A 15,326-nucleotide genomic window follows, 5' to 3' on the forward strand; every position below is an offset into this window, starting at 1 on the left:
CTAATGGGAAAGCTAAGGACATTGAAGGTTACCAGATAGAAATCCTAAAAATTGGAGGTCCTGTCCTCATCCCTCACATCCACAAGCATTTCAATCAAGTGGTCAAGCAAGGGTTCCCTAAACCATGGACTCAAAGCCTCATTGTCCCTATTTTTAAAAGTGGGGATAAAAATAACCCCTCTAATTATCGGACAAGTATGATCAGCCCTCTACTAGCCAAGTTATATGGTAATATTTTGGATAAGAAGTTGGATATGGCTTGAAAGTCAAGGTAAGCAGGCTAAAGACCAAGCAGGTTTTAGAAGGCAGCACCCAACAACAGACCACCTCGTTATTCTTAGGATCATTGTGGAGGAATTTTGCAATGATAAATCCAATCTCTTCTGTTTCTTTGTGGACTTTAAAAAGGCTCTCGATACAGTTCCTAGAAACAACCTATGGAATATATTAGAAGAGCTAAAGGTTCCTTTTGAGTTGAGAGCTATCGCTATAAGGTTATACGAGAATGTAATTTCCATGTTAAAGAGCAGGGAGGGGTGGTCGAACGATATTAAGTGTAATATCGGAGTTAAATAATGTTACCCCCTCTCCCCTACCCTATTTGGCATTTACATCGACAAGCTAGAAGGCTGTTTAGAGGAAGCAGGATGTGTTGGCACGATCTTAGCTGGGATAGTCATCATCCTTCTTCCCTACGCTGATGATATCGTTCTTCTTGAAAGGTGCCCATCTGATCTTGATAAGCAACTTAGACTTCTTAAGGATTTCTGCTCTAACATGGGTATGATTGTTAATACTAACAAAAAAAAAGTTATGATTATCAAATCCAAGAAGGACACTTGTGCTAATTTTACGTATGAAAATAGTAACTTGGAGGAAGTGTCTTCCTACAAGTACCTAGGAATTGATATTCATCACAAGCTCAATTGGAACTATAGCATTGAGAAAAGGATTAATGGGGTCTGGAAAGCTTATTTTGGTCTTGAAAATAATTGTAGAACGGAAAACCTCATAATGTGGGATAGAAAGAAGTTCCTCTTTGAAACTTTAGTCACCCTGGTTATCTTATATGGATGTGAGGTTTGGAGTTGTAGCAACTCTAGAGAATCTTGGAGAAATATTGAGCAAATCCAGAAGCATTTTATAACGTATAACCTCAAAATTAGAACGAACACACCCTATCCTATTCTCCTTATAGAAGTGGGTCTTTCCCCTATCGAGAGCCTAGCTATGACTAGGATTTTGTTGTACAAGCACAAACTCAATAACATAGGAGACCATAGACTTCCTAAAATAGCTTTAAATTCACCTAAGGCTCAAGCAAGGTTGGTATAAAGACACTAGGGCTTCGTTAAACCATTGGGAGATCGACGATAATTTTGCATTGGAAAACATTTATAACATTAAAAATATTGTTACTTCTAAGTTCAAAGAAAAAAATGTGGTGTGAGAAAGATTTAGCAGCTAAAAAAAATTAAGATATTATCAGGAGGTCATTAACCCCACCCTAGAAGATCAAAAAGTATCTCTCTGTTCTAACTAGCTCAAAGAAGAAAATTAATATAGCCAAGATTAGAACGAATTCTCATGAGCTCCATAGTGAAACGGGTCATTGGGCAGTTCCTAAAACACCATGGATGGAAAGATTCTGCCATCTCTATAAGAATATGAACATCGAGGATGAAAATCACTTCCTCTTAGAGTGCCCCGCATACAAGCACATTAGATCTCAGTTTCAAAATATCTGTTGCAATACTGACCTTCCTAGCCTTTTATGATGTCAAAATTATAGTGAGCTCAGAAGGCTTCTCTCCAAGCTTTTTGAGCATAGGAATAAAATATTAAATCAAACTAAATAATTCATTTCTTTAGGTTTGATAGACCAGAGTTTGGTCTCAATGGACATTAACCACCATCATCATCATCGTCAATATTAATTAAATCTTATATAAATATGAATAATACATTTTACAAAATTATATATTAAAATTAAATTAAATTCAATATATATATATATATATATATATATATATATAGATATATAGATATTCTATATATATATATATAAAATGTTGAATCAAATTTATGTAAACATACGATAAACTTATCTTGTTTGATGTGTATCATTTTATTAAAAAGAAAATATTATTAATACATCTCAATGCTCAATAAACACAATTCACATGGGATCCATCACTTATGCCCCTAATGTCTATGATTACAAATACATATACTAGTGTCCTCAGGAGGGGTTTTTCATTGTTATCTTTTCCCTAAGATACTATCCCCAATCATGGACCCGCCTAACAATAGGTAAGGAATTTAGAACCACAACATTCAATGATTCTTTTACTTTTCTACTCAAATGTAGTACCAGACTCCCACTTAATCCCTTGGATCCACCCAGCAATTTCTTCGAAATTTCCTATGAGCACTTTAGCGTACTCCCGTGAATAATTCACCTACATATCAGGCACAAACTAAATATTATTTAAGGATGGTGGGTAAGTGTGTTTATTCACAATTATTCATCCATCCCACTCTGGTTTTGATATGTTCCTTGTTTGTCACTTTCTCCTCTATTTCAATCTAGTTTTGTTCCTAGGACACTCTCATTGGATAAGCTCTTCTTTTCCCAAGATATCTTTATAACTCGTCTTTAGTTTCGATGGCTTACTTTGTGAAACTTTATTCAACTGAAAAGAACTATCGGGGTGAGTAGAATCTGATGTCAGATCCTACAATGTCTTCTTAGAGATTCTGTCTAGTGGAGTACAATATATGTTGGGTTGGATATCACTTGCAAAAAAGGGCATTATTTAACTCCTATTGTTATCATTTGAATGCAGATAATAGAATGAGAGTTCAACTAGTGCTTTTATCCTGTGGTACTACTCTGCCCCTTCATTTCCTCTTTTTCTCGATTCAGTTTCGCTTGGGGACACCATTTGTTGAATATTATTATACTAGGAAGTGCATTTTTATAGGTGTCGTGTAATTGGTTATAGATAATAAAACAAGTTTGATTAGTGCTTTGGCCGATCCAGTGGTGCTGCTCTGTTCATTTGTTTACTCTTGTTTGGGGACGCCATTTGTTGAATATTATTATATTAAGAAACACATCTTCAAAGGTCACTTTAATACTCATCTTTAGCTTCTCTGTGAATAAATTGTACTTAATTGATTGGATTATCAATTCTGGAGGGATTCTTGTGAGTCATTTTAGAAGGAAGCCCTAAGTATTCAGTCCAACAGAAAAATATATGATCACCATTGTATTGGACAAATATTGAAGTAGGTGCTTCTTCCTAGTACATAATAGATGTCACTAGTTGAAGTAAAAGTAAATTAAACCTCAAAAGTTAGTTTAGTTATACCCTTGTTGACCATATTGAGTTCCTCTAATACTCATCGCAATAGTTTCTTTTGTAGCTTAATGTATCAGTGAGTATCATGTCACCATTTACAAGATTTTCCTCAGGTTTAGTAAGCGTATTTGTGTTTGCTTGCACAAATGTTGGGAGAGTAATGGGTGTTACCAAATAAAATATTCGTAGACGATATTAATTTGGAAGAAGTTTTGTGACGCCTTTTTCCCAAAACCCTTTTGGCATATCTTTCAAGTTGTTTTAATTGATTTCATTATCTATGTATAGATACATCCCTTTCCTCACGTGACTACAACATAAATTGTGATTCAACAACATTTAGAACATCTATGAGGCGTTGTAAGATTTTACATCAACTAGACTTTCAGCCTTCAAAAGGTTTTGGGATTTTAAGATACTTCTGCAACAATTGGCCCATTCAGCTTCAAAATATATTTTGATTTGACAACATTTAGAATGTCGAGCAACATGTTGAGCTTTTGTGTCAATTGATCCTTCTGGTCCATGTTGGGCTCGGGTTTAGTCGACTTGTGGGATATCTTCTCTATTATCCCATCTTCATTTTTCAATCATTCTACCACCCTCATCGCTATGGAAATCCCTAGATTGACATCATGTCCGAAGAGTTTTGTCCTGCTTCGCGTAATAATGGATATTTTATTCTTTTAAAAAAGAGGTTATGAATAAGTATGGTAAGCTTCCGGTGCCTAAATTTCATAATAAACCTTGTCATACTTTTTCCTTTATTATGGTGTCAAAATTGTTAGAGAATAGGAATTGAGAATGCTTCTAGATCTCAAGCTCATATCTTTTGTCATTCATAAATTTCTTTTTTTTACATGGTTTTTTTCAAGCTAATATACATATGAAATGGAGTTACTAATTGTACACTTCATTAGGAAAATCAGATTATTTATGGTAGCTCATCTGAACATTTTTGAAAGATATGTTGACATCAACGGTGATTGCAATGACATCTTGTCACCACGAGAGTTGGAGTATGATAAGATGCTAACATAGTATACTATAAATCATGTTGTTATTGATATTGATATGATGCAACTCATGCAAGTTCATAACAATAATGAGGTGCTTCGATTGAATGTGGTAGATGATGGTAATGGAGATCATTTGCAATTAGATCCAGCACATCCCAATCCGTCATCTGAACTACTTCGGGTAAATGATATAGTGGATGGAAATGGGCAGAATTTGTAGTTAGATGGAGACCATGCTAACTCGAAATATGGCATATATAATTTATTAAACATCTATGTCGCAAATCAGGCCGAGATTCTGGCTACTATGTCTTCTGTGAGGAGACAAATATAATGGAGTATATTGCTGATGTCTGGACTTGTAAGCACAAGAATCATTGGCGTTATAGTGTTCAAACTCCTTCAACACTTCGAAAAAAAATAAAATATCAAAATCACTTATCAATTACAAAGGTTTGATTAAATTTCTATATTTCAAAATAATAGAAATATTTTTAAAATTTCAAAACGCATAAATCGCTCTGACCAGTGATAGTTTCATAGAAGAGACTAGTTAAATCCCATATGACCTCATACGATTTAATAGTTATGTCATGATCTGGGGATATTTCCCTGAGGCCCCCAACTTACGCCAACATGATGTAACCTGCAACAATAATACATGCAACATTCACGGTACTATTACACTTAGCATAGGGTGGCGGAGCACATTGAATACCCATTCAAAAACTCTATGCGTGCTGTCGCTCCTCCAAAATTATCCTTGAACGTTATTTCCCTCCATCCATTTTTTTGCATTTTCATTTGAATTCCAACCCATCATCCGCAGAAGAAAATTTATCATTCGACGCTAGACTATAAGGTATTCTTCATTATCCACCTCATATCTTCATTAGCATTTGGTTTTTCATTGTATGGATTCTTTAATACAACACTCCTTGAAGTAATGCCAACCTTCATGGTCACAAAATGTATCCTAGGCACCATAGAATTCACACCCCAAGAAATCAACATTGTGGCTAGATACCCTTATTGCAACTGCTTTCCATCCTTCCATCTGAGGCATGGGTGTTGGAGTTTTCTTATACATTGTTAATGGTGGACATTTTTATTCTCATAATTATATCAATATACCAACTATGGAAATAATATCTATCTTATACCAAGGGTATTAGACTCCACAACTATACTGCTCTCATTGAAATTATTGCTTGTTTTGCTTTGTTGCTTGAATCCATACAGATTTCTTGTTAAAGTACCATTTTTCATGAAGCCTTTGTTCTTTGTCATAAAGGTACATGTTTTCTTGAATGTTACAAAACATAATTCAACAAAGCAATGGATAACCTATTAGGAAATCTATAGCCAAATCCTATGGCATCTTGCTAAGGTTTATTTTTGTCTATCTCAATCTTGCTATGGGATTTTTAATTTATGTATTTACTTATTCTATTGTTTTAATTTATTTAATAGGTGTAAATATTAAAGAATGTCTCTTATTTCTCATCCTAAGAAGGATAAAAGACAATTGTCCATTGTTGAATCATTTGGCCTTGCATAACATTCTAATCAGCCAGGTAATATTCAAAATGAAGTTGATGTTGATCTACATGAATATGATGAATCAAATAGTGTACAGCTTGTTGAAAGAGAAAACCCATCAAAGAAACACAAAATAATATTCAAATCTAAATGATATACAAGATTTCAGTGGGCTAATGTTGTAAAATATTGTAATGGTAATGAAAGGATAAAATGCTCTTGATGTGTTGAATTTAAAAGTGAGACTCCATTTACAAAAAGGGGAACTACCACTCTTTAAGTTAATGGCCTAAGTGGCCATGCAAAATCAAAATCTCATAATTGTTTTTAACAACTTTTGGAGGGGAAAAGAAAACGAAACAATATTCCAATCACTAAACATGTGGAAGTAACGCTAGATGTTGAAAAGGAGAGAATGATATCAATGATTGAAAACAACATAATTACTGATCAAACGAGAACTATTACCTCAAAACAAGAACTCTAGCAAAAAACCAAAAAAAAAAACATGAAAAAACAAGCCGAAAACAAAAATTTTTGATTCTGCATCACCACTTTTTTTCAAAGTAGATTTTCAATATTTTTTAAAAATAATAGTAAAAACAATAAAAGACATTTTGTTTGGTGCAAAAAACACCTTGAAATCGAAAAGGGTTGATGCTGGAATAGTGTTTTTTTTCAATCATGAAATTAAAGATAAAATATCATGTCTCTGAAAATCCCTACAATTAAAACAATTTCCAGTCATGACGTTAAAGATAAAAATACTTATAATGGTTTTCAACCATAGCATTAAAGATAAAATATCGTGATTAGAAAAACCTTAAAATTTTGACAATTCTTCAATAATGGGATTAAAACAAAATATCACGACTGTAAAAAACCTTAAGTTTTCATTATATTTCAACCATGGTATTATCGAAAAAATATATGACTAAAAAATCTTTAAAAATGAACACTTGAATAAAAGAGTCATTATACCAAGTGTAATTTCTTATTTAAATGCTAAAAGTATAGCTATTTTAAAATCTTAGCCTAAGACAACTTGACATATTGCAACAAAAATTTAAAAATCAACCATCAAATTGACATGTGGTGTAGGTGAAGTGGACCTATTGCAATGAAATCTCAAAAATGAATCATGAAATTGATACGTTTTGGGGCAAACGTATCCATTATAACGATAACTTTAAAATCAACTATCAAATTGACACATAATGAGGTCGGGTTGCTAGTTAATGATTGACACAAACCTTAAAAAAAGAAAAAAATAATAATAAATAAGTAGATAGACAAGAGCTACATAGTAGCTAGTACTTGGCGCTTAGTTTAAATATAGCTTAATTAAACAAAAAATAACAAAGACAAAGATTTGATCAAAAAAATAAAATAACTAATAAAATATTGTATTATCGAATGCCATCACAAAAAATTAAGAAATGTGATTAACTAATATTGTTTATATTAAGATACATATATCTGTATGTGTGTTTTATTTTTATTAACATATACAATTGTTTATAATGAAATTTATTAAAGTATGTTTTTAATATAATAATAATTCACTTCAAATTGAAAATATTGTGAAAATTTTATAATTTATGAAAATATAAATAATAGAAAAAGAGAAAAATCAAAAATCCAAAAGTTAAACAAAAAGGAAATAAAACTAAAAACAAAAATTAGTAACTAATAGACTAAAAAACCCATAATAAGACCTCAACCAATCACCTTACAAATAAATATATTTAAATAATAGTAAATAATAATAATAATAATTGAATTCCTAATGTTAAACTATGGATAAGCGTCATAAATTTTTGGTCAAAGACAAGAAAAAAGTATAGTAAATAAAAATAAAAAAATACAAAACAAAGCAAAAATTAAAAGAATGAAAAAAATTAAAAGTAAAACAAAAAAACAAAAAGTTTTAAAAAATAACAACTAATAAATAAAACAATATATTAAAATACAAAAAGAAAATTAAAAAGATAAAAAATGTCCAAAAAAATTTCAAAACATAAAAAAAATACAAAACATCTTTCAAAATTATAAGTTTTCAACATATATATAACATGAACAAAAAACAAACACAAAATTTCAAAAAGACAAAATTAACACAAAAAGATTAAAAAAAATGAAGGAAAAAATTAAAAAAATTAATAATAAATAAATAAAAGTGAATTAGATAAAAAAAACAAACTAAATTTTTTTAAAAAATATTTAAATCACAAAGTTAAAAATAAATATTAAAAAAATATTAAAAAAATCCAATGAGGAAAAAAAGAAAAATAAAAAAGAAGTTGAAATAAAAATAAAAACTAAAAAAATTAATTTTAAATAATAAAAAAATAGACATTATAAAAAAAAATTCAAATTTAAACCTAATACAAAATAAAACAATTAATTGTTTTTTGAAATGAACTAAAATTTTACAATTAAAATTATTTAAAACCATATTAAAAATTAAAGCAAACGGATAAAAATTCTAAAATAAATAAAAAAAACCAAAAAAATATGAAAAAAAAAACATGAAAACCAAAAAAACTAAAAATTTTAAAAATTGTAACTGAAGAAGAAAAATTAAAAATTTAATAATAAAAAAACCATCTAAAAAACAAATTAAAAAACCAACTAAAAAACAAATAAATAAAGTGAATTTGATAATTAAAAAAACAATTAATCAAATAAAAATAAAAACTAAATTTAAAATATATTTATATTTATATATTTTATTGATCTCTGTGAGGGCTCGTGCCATTAATCTTTGCGGCCATTCATATCTCCGCGGCAGGTAAAAAAGAAAGTTAAGTATATAATATTAATACAAAACATTTAATCCATGGTTTCTCTCTGCAGCATATATACTTCGGCTCGTGCCATTTATCTCTACGGCCATTCATATCTTTCCAACCTAAAAAAGAAAGTTAAGTATATAATATTAATACGAACCATTTGATCTTTGCGGTTGTTCATATCTCTGCGGCCATTGATCTATGCGAGGGCTCGTGCCATTAATTTCGACGGCCATTCATATCTTTACAGCAGGTAAAAAAGAAAGCTAAGTATATAATATTAATACGAACCATTTGATCTTTGCGGCCGTTGATCTCTGCGAGGGCTCGTGCCATTGATCTCTATAGCCTCTTTGCGGCTTATGCAAATGATTTTAGTTCTCTCTGCGGCATATATACTTCAGCTCAAAACAAGTTCCCTATGAAATTGATTATATTCAAATCACAGAAGCTTTATAGAATTCTCAGCACCAGGCGCGAAGGACTTTTATAACAAGCCATTTGATGTGACTAGAAACTTGTGGGCTTTTACCTTTGGATCTGCGGTCAATTCAATCTGGGGCAAGTGCGATTTGTGGTCAGGTTTGCTAATATCAAGTGCACACATTCCTTATCTTTATCTTTTTATAATACATATTTTCTCATATATTTTCAAGTATGAATATTTCACCATAGCTACCAAAGATTACCAAAGGCAGACCTAGCACAGTTACTCTACAAGGCCTTTATGAGTATATATAGTCTTTAGAGAAACGTAGAGAAGAAAGAGAAGTCATTCTACAAAAAGAGTTAGAAGTCATGCTGGAAAATAAATTTGCATCTCTTGAAGACATGATCCAAAAAAAATAGAAAATAAAATAGAACTATTGGAGAATAAAATGGTGGCAATGGAGACTAGGTTACAGGGTATAGAAAAACAAAACCAAGATACTAACCAAACATCCCAGCAAGGAGATGCTGATACTTTAAAGAGTCTTAAAATGAAGGACATGATTAAAGAACTAGAAGAAAAAGTTAATAGCCGCATCACCCTAAATAATGTGGTAGATAAATTAGATATCAAACCAATTAAAGATGAAATGAAAAATTTAATAGAATTAAACCATAAGCATAACAAAAGGGCCTTGAACCTTATAATCTTTGGTTTAAAAGAGGAGGTAGATGAGGATGCTTTAGCCATAGCCCAGACAGAATTACATAATAGATTACAAATTGAAACAATGTGTCTCACAGAAGCAGCAAGGTTGGGGAAATTAACTGAGAATAAAGGAAGACTAATCCGAATAAAGGTGAGCTCTACTGATCATAAGTATGACATACTTAGTAAAACCTCAAGTCTAAAAGGAACAAGAATATTTATAAATGAAGATCTCATTCCAGAAGATCAAGCAGAATTAATAAAGGAGGTTCAAAAGGTAAAGAAGCTAGGAAGGAAGGAAAATGCGCAATAATCAGAAATAGAAAAGCCTTTATTCGAGATAGAAACCAAAAAAATAGTAATAAATAGCAATTCAACATGCTCTGGATTCTTTCTTGGAACTGCTGAGGTTTTCCATGGAACAAAGGCCCCAAGCTAAGTTGGATCTCAAATGATGTTGATATTATTTTTCTTGTTGAAACTTGGGAGCATGAAGAATCTAAGGTCCCTAACATAGATGGCTTTACGATATGGTCTACCTGGAACAAGTGATCCTTCCATAGAGGCATTGGGGGAATAGCTTGTTACATTAAGAAGAACATCTCCCCCCATGCTAGGATTTATAAAAATGACCCTTACAACCAATATAGTTGGATACAGATCACTGACATTAATAATAAGAAGACCTACATAGCGATATGTTATTTTCCCCCCATCAATTCTAACTTCTATAAGAAGAAGAATCTAGATAAAAATATTCCTTACAATTGTTTAGAGAATGATATTTCTAGCCTAAGGAATGAAGGTAATATCCTTTTAATAGGTGACTTTAATGCTCGAACTTCAAGCAACCAAGCTATTATTCTAAGCAATCATTCCAACCCTAATCCTCTTTGGTTAGATGAGGACCCTACTCTGGCTAGTAGGTACAAAACCAACTTTGAAGACCTCGGGGAGAATTCATTTGGGTCGGAGCTATTCAAGCTCTGTAGTGCTCAGGATCTCATAATTTGCAACGGTCTAAAGAAGTGGTCCAATTCTAGCCAGATGACCTGCATCCATGGGCTTAGTAGCAGTGTGGTAGACTATGTTATTTTCGATCTCCATTTATACAACGAAATAATAAATTTTGACATCTTAAACAACCATGAGCGTGACTCTGATCATAGGCCTTTACTTATAACTCTCAATTTTGTCATGCATAGAGATCCCATAGAAAATAATCCTTATAGCCAAAATAACTTAATATTTGATAGAAATAAAAACGATCTCTTTATAAATGAATTAAAAACTAATTTGCTCCCTTTATCTAGTATAGACAACATAGAAGACCTCTATCACAATTTTACTACAACCCTATCATATTTTATTAACAAGTTCTCAATTGAAGTTTCAAATAATAAAAGAAATAGAAAAACCAACCCATGGTATGACAAAGATTGTAAAAAGGCGAGGAGAGAAATTAAGGAAGTTGTTGATGAATCTCTTAAAATGGGCAAGATAAAATATACAAAGCCCTAACTAAAAGGAAAAAGAGGTAGTACATTCGTAAAATATAAGAGAATCTCTTACACCTCTCTAAGATAGCTCCTAAGAAATTTTGGAGGCAGATTCTGACAAGGAAATCTGAAGAAAATAATAAAATTTCTTTACACGATTGGAATTCCTATCTGAAAAAGCTTTATGAATCTCCAAATGTCATGGATAACTTTGAAACCCTGCTCAGAACAAAAGAAATTTTCTCATTAGAAGACATTGATTTTGGGGTTAAACGCCTGGAAAATGGGAATGCTAAGGACATTGAAGGTTACTAGGCAGAAATCTTAAAAATTGGAGGTCCCTTCCTCATCCCCCCACATCCACAAGATTTTCAATCAAGCAGTCAAGCAAGGGTTTCCTAAACCATGGACTGAGAGCCTCATTATCCCTATTTTTAAAAGTGGGGATACAAATAACCCCTCTAATTATTGGAGAATTATGATCAGCCCTCTCTTAGCCAAGTTATATGGTAGTATTTTGGAAAATAAGTTGAGCATATGGCTTGAAAGTGAAGGTAAGTGGGCCAAAGGCCAAGCGGGTTTTAGAAGGCATCACTTAACAACAGACCACCTCATTACGCTTAGGATCATTGTGGAGGAATGTTGTAATGATAAATCCAATCTCTTTTGTTGCTTTGTGGACTTTAGAAAGGCTTTCGATATGGTTCCTAGAAACAACCTTTGGAATAGATTAGAAGAGCTAAAGGTTCCTTTTGAGTTGAGAGCTACTACTATAAGGGTATATGAGAATGTAATTGCCAAGCTAACAAGCAATGAGGGGTGGTCAAAATATATTAAATGTAATATCGGAGTTAAACAAGGTTGCCCCCTCTCCCCTACTCTATTTGGCATTTACATCGACAAGCTTGAAGGTTATTTAGAGGAAGCAGGATGCACTGGCACGATCTTAGCTGGGATAGTCATCATTCTTCTTCTCTATGCTGACGATATTGTTCTTCTCACAAGGTGCCCATCTGATCTTGATAAGAAACTTAGGCTTCTTAAGGATTTCTTCTCTACCATGGATATGACTGTTAACACTGATAAAACAAAAGTTATGATTATCAAATCCAAGAAGGACACTTACGCTAATTTTATGTATGATTATAATAACTTGGAGGAAGTGTATTCTTACAAGTACCTAGGAATTGATATTCATCATAAATTCAACTCGAACTATAGCATTTAGAAAAGGATTAATGGGGGGTGGAAAGCTTATTTTGGTCTTGAAAATAATTGTAAAATGGCAAACCTCATAATGTGGGATAAAAGAAGTTCCTCTTTGAAACTTTGGTCACTCCTGTTATTTTATATAGATGTGAGGTCTGGGGTTGTAGCATCTCTAGAGAATCCTGGAGAAAGATTGAGCAAATCCAAAAGCATTTTATAACGTATAACCTAAAAATTAAAAGCAGTACACCCTATCCTATTCTCCTTATAGAAGTAGGTATTTCCCCTATCGAGAGCCTAGCTATGACTAGGCTTCTGTTGTACAAGTACAAACTCAATAATATAGGAGATCATAGACTTCCTAAGCTAGCTTTCAATTCCAGCCAAAACCACCTAAGGCTCAAGCAGGGGTGGTATAAAGGCACGAGGGCCTAGTTAAACCATTGGGAGATCAACGAGAATGATGTATTTCAAAACATTAACAACATTAAAAATATTGTTACTTCTATGTTCAAAGAAAAAATGTGGTGTGAGAAAGTTTTAGGAACTGAAATAAAATTAAGTTATTATCAAAAGGTCATCAACCCCACCCTAGAAGATCAAAAGTATCTCTCTGTTTTAACTAGCTCAAAGAAGCATATCTAATATATCGAAGATTAGAATGAACTCTCATGAGCTCCATAGTGAAACAGACCGTTGGGCAGTTCCTAAAACACCATGGATGGAAAGGATCTGCCATCTCTGTGAGAATAGGAACATCGAGGATGAAAACCACTTCCTCTTAAAGTGCCCCATGTACAACCACATTAGATCTCAGTTTCATAATCTTTTTCGCAATATTGACATTCATAACTTTTACGATGTCAAAATTATAGTGAGCTCGGGAAGCCTCTATCCAAGCTTTTTGAGCATAGGAATAAAATCTTAAATCAAACTAAATAATTTGTTTCTTTAGGTCCAATAGACCAAAGTTTGATCTCAGTGGACGTTAACCACCACCATCATCATCATCATCAAAAAAATATTCAAAAAATAAAAATTTAAAAGAAAATGAGCTAAGAAAATATATTTAAATGATATATATATATATATATATATATATATATATATATAGATATAACAATAAAAAAATTAAAAAATTAAAACAAAAAATTACAAATTACAAATTTTAAAGAATTTAAAAATTCAACTATATTTAAAATTTGAAATATATTTAAAAATTAAAAAAATTTAAGTTAAAATTTAATTTAAAATTTAAAATTTAAAAAATTTAATTTAAATAAACTAATTTTGAAACATTTTTTTATTAAAATTGATAATCCAAATTAGCCCTTAGGCCCTCGCTTGGCTGAAGCCAGATTCCAGGAATCAACCTTTGTCTAGGCGGGGTCCTAAGGGTTAGCCAAGCTAGCCTAGTGTCCACTCATTTGGCCCTCAGGCCTGTGCTTGGACGAGGGCCGATTCTGAGGCCAAGGCAAATTTTTTTTTTTTTTTTTTAATTCTTAATAAAAAAATTAAATTTTTAAAATTATAAATTTTTATATTTTTAAAATTATAATTTTTTAAAGTTATAAATTTTAAATTTTAAAGTTTTATAATTTTAAAACTATAAAATTATAAAATTTTAAATTTCCATGCTATAATTTTTTTTAAATTAAAATTTGTTAAATTAAAAATTTTAAAATATAATTTTTTATAAATTTTCAAAATCTTTATATACTTCTTTAAAATAAAATTAATTTAATTTTAATTATTTTTATTTAATAGTTTTTTAAAGATATTTTAATAATAAAGTTATATTGTTGAATTTAGGCTTCTGCGATCCATATCAAGTTTTATGAGAAGATTTTTTGGTGTAAATCACATTGGGATGCTTTTGTCGACACGTTATGAACCAGTGAGAGTGGATCATCGTCAGGACAAGTTGAAGAACCAGACCCTGGCTACAAGTTAAATAGAAGAGCAGATCATCCACCAACTGTATTAGATCAGCTAATGACTATATTGGACTAGGCAACTAGACTTTATAATGGCTATTTTTGACTAGGAAATGACTAACTAGACAGGACTATGGCACAGGGGTAGGAGAAATATATCTAACTAACTTACTAATTCCTACCCCTGTCCTGTAGTCCTATCTAGTTAGCCGTTTCCCAATCAAATATAGCCGTTAGAAAGTCTAGTTGTCCAGTCCAATATAGTTGTTACCTGATCTAATACAGTTGGTGAATGATCTGCTCTTCTATTTAACTTGTAGCCAGAATATGGTTCTTCAACTCATCTTGACGATGAACCACACTGGTTGGTTCGAAACGCGTCGACAAAAACATCCCAATGTGATTTAGCCCAAAAATCTTCTAATAAAGTCATAATTAATTTATTTTTTAAAAATTATTTTTTTTATCAAATTTTAAGTTCAAATATATTTTATTTTAAATTTAATTTTGTTTAAATATTCAAACGGTTTACAAAAAAATTGTTTTTTTTTTTCAATATCTTTTTTATAAGTTTTATATTTTATATTTTATTACAATGTTTTTATTTTTATTTATTTTTTAATATATATATATATATATATATATATATATATATATATATATATATATAATTTAATTGTTTTCTAACTCGTTTTTTTTCAAGTTTTTTTTAATGGTTTTATTTTTTTAATTTATTAAAAAAAATATTTTTTATTTTTTTATTAGTTTATTTTGTAATTATTTAATTCACTTTTATTTATTTGTTTTTTATTAAATTTT

Source organism: Pinus tabuliformis, chromosome 7, assembly GCF_031772625.1.
Source record: "Pinus tabuliformis cultivar Carrire ecotype Pingquan chromosome 7, CPIR1, whole genome shotgun sequence".
Taxonomy (NCBI): Eukaryota; Viridiplantae; Streptophyta; class Pinopsida; order Pinales; family Pinaceae; genus Pinus; species Pinus tabuliformis.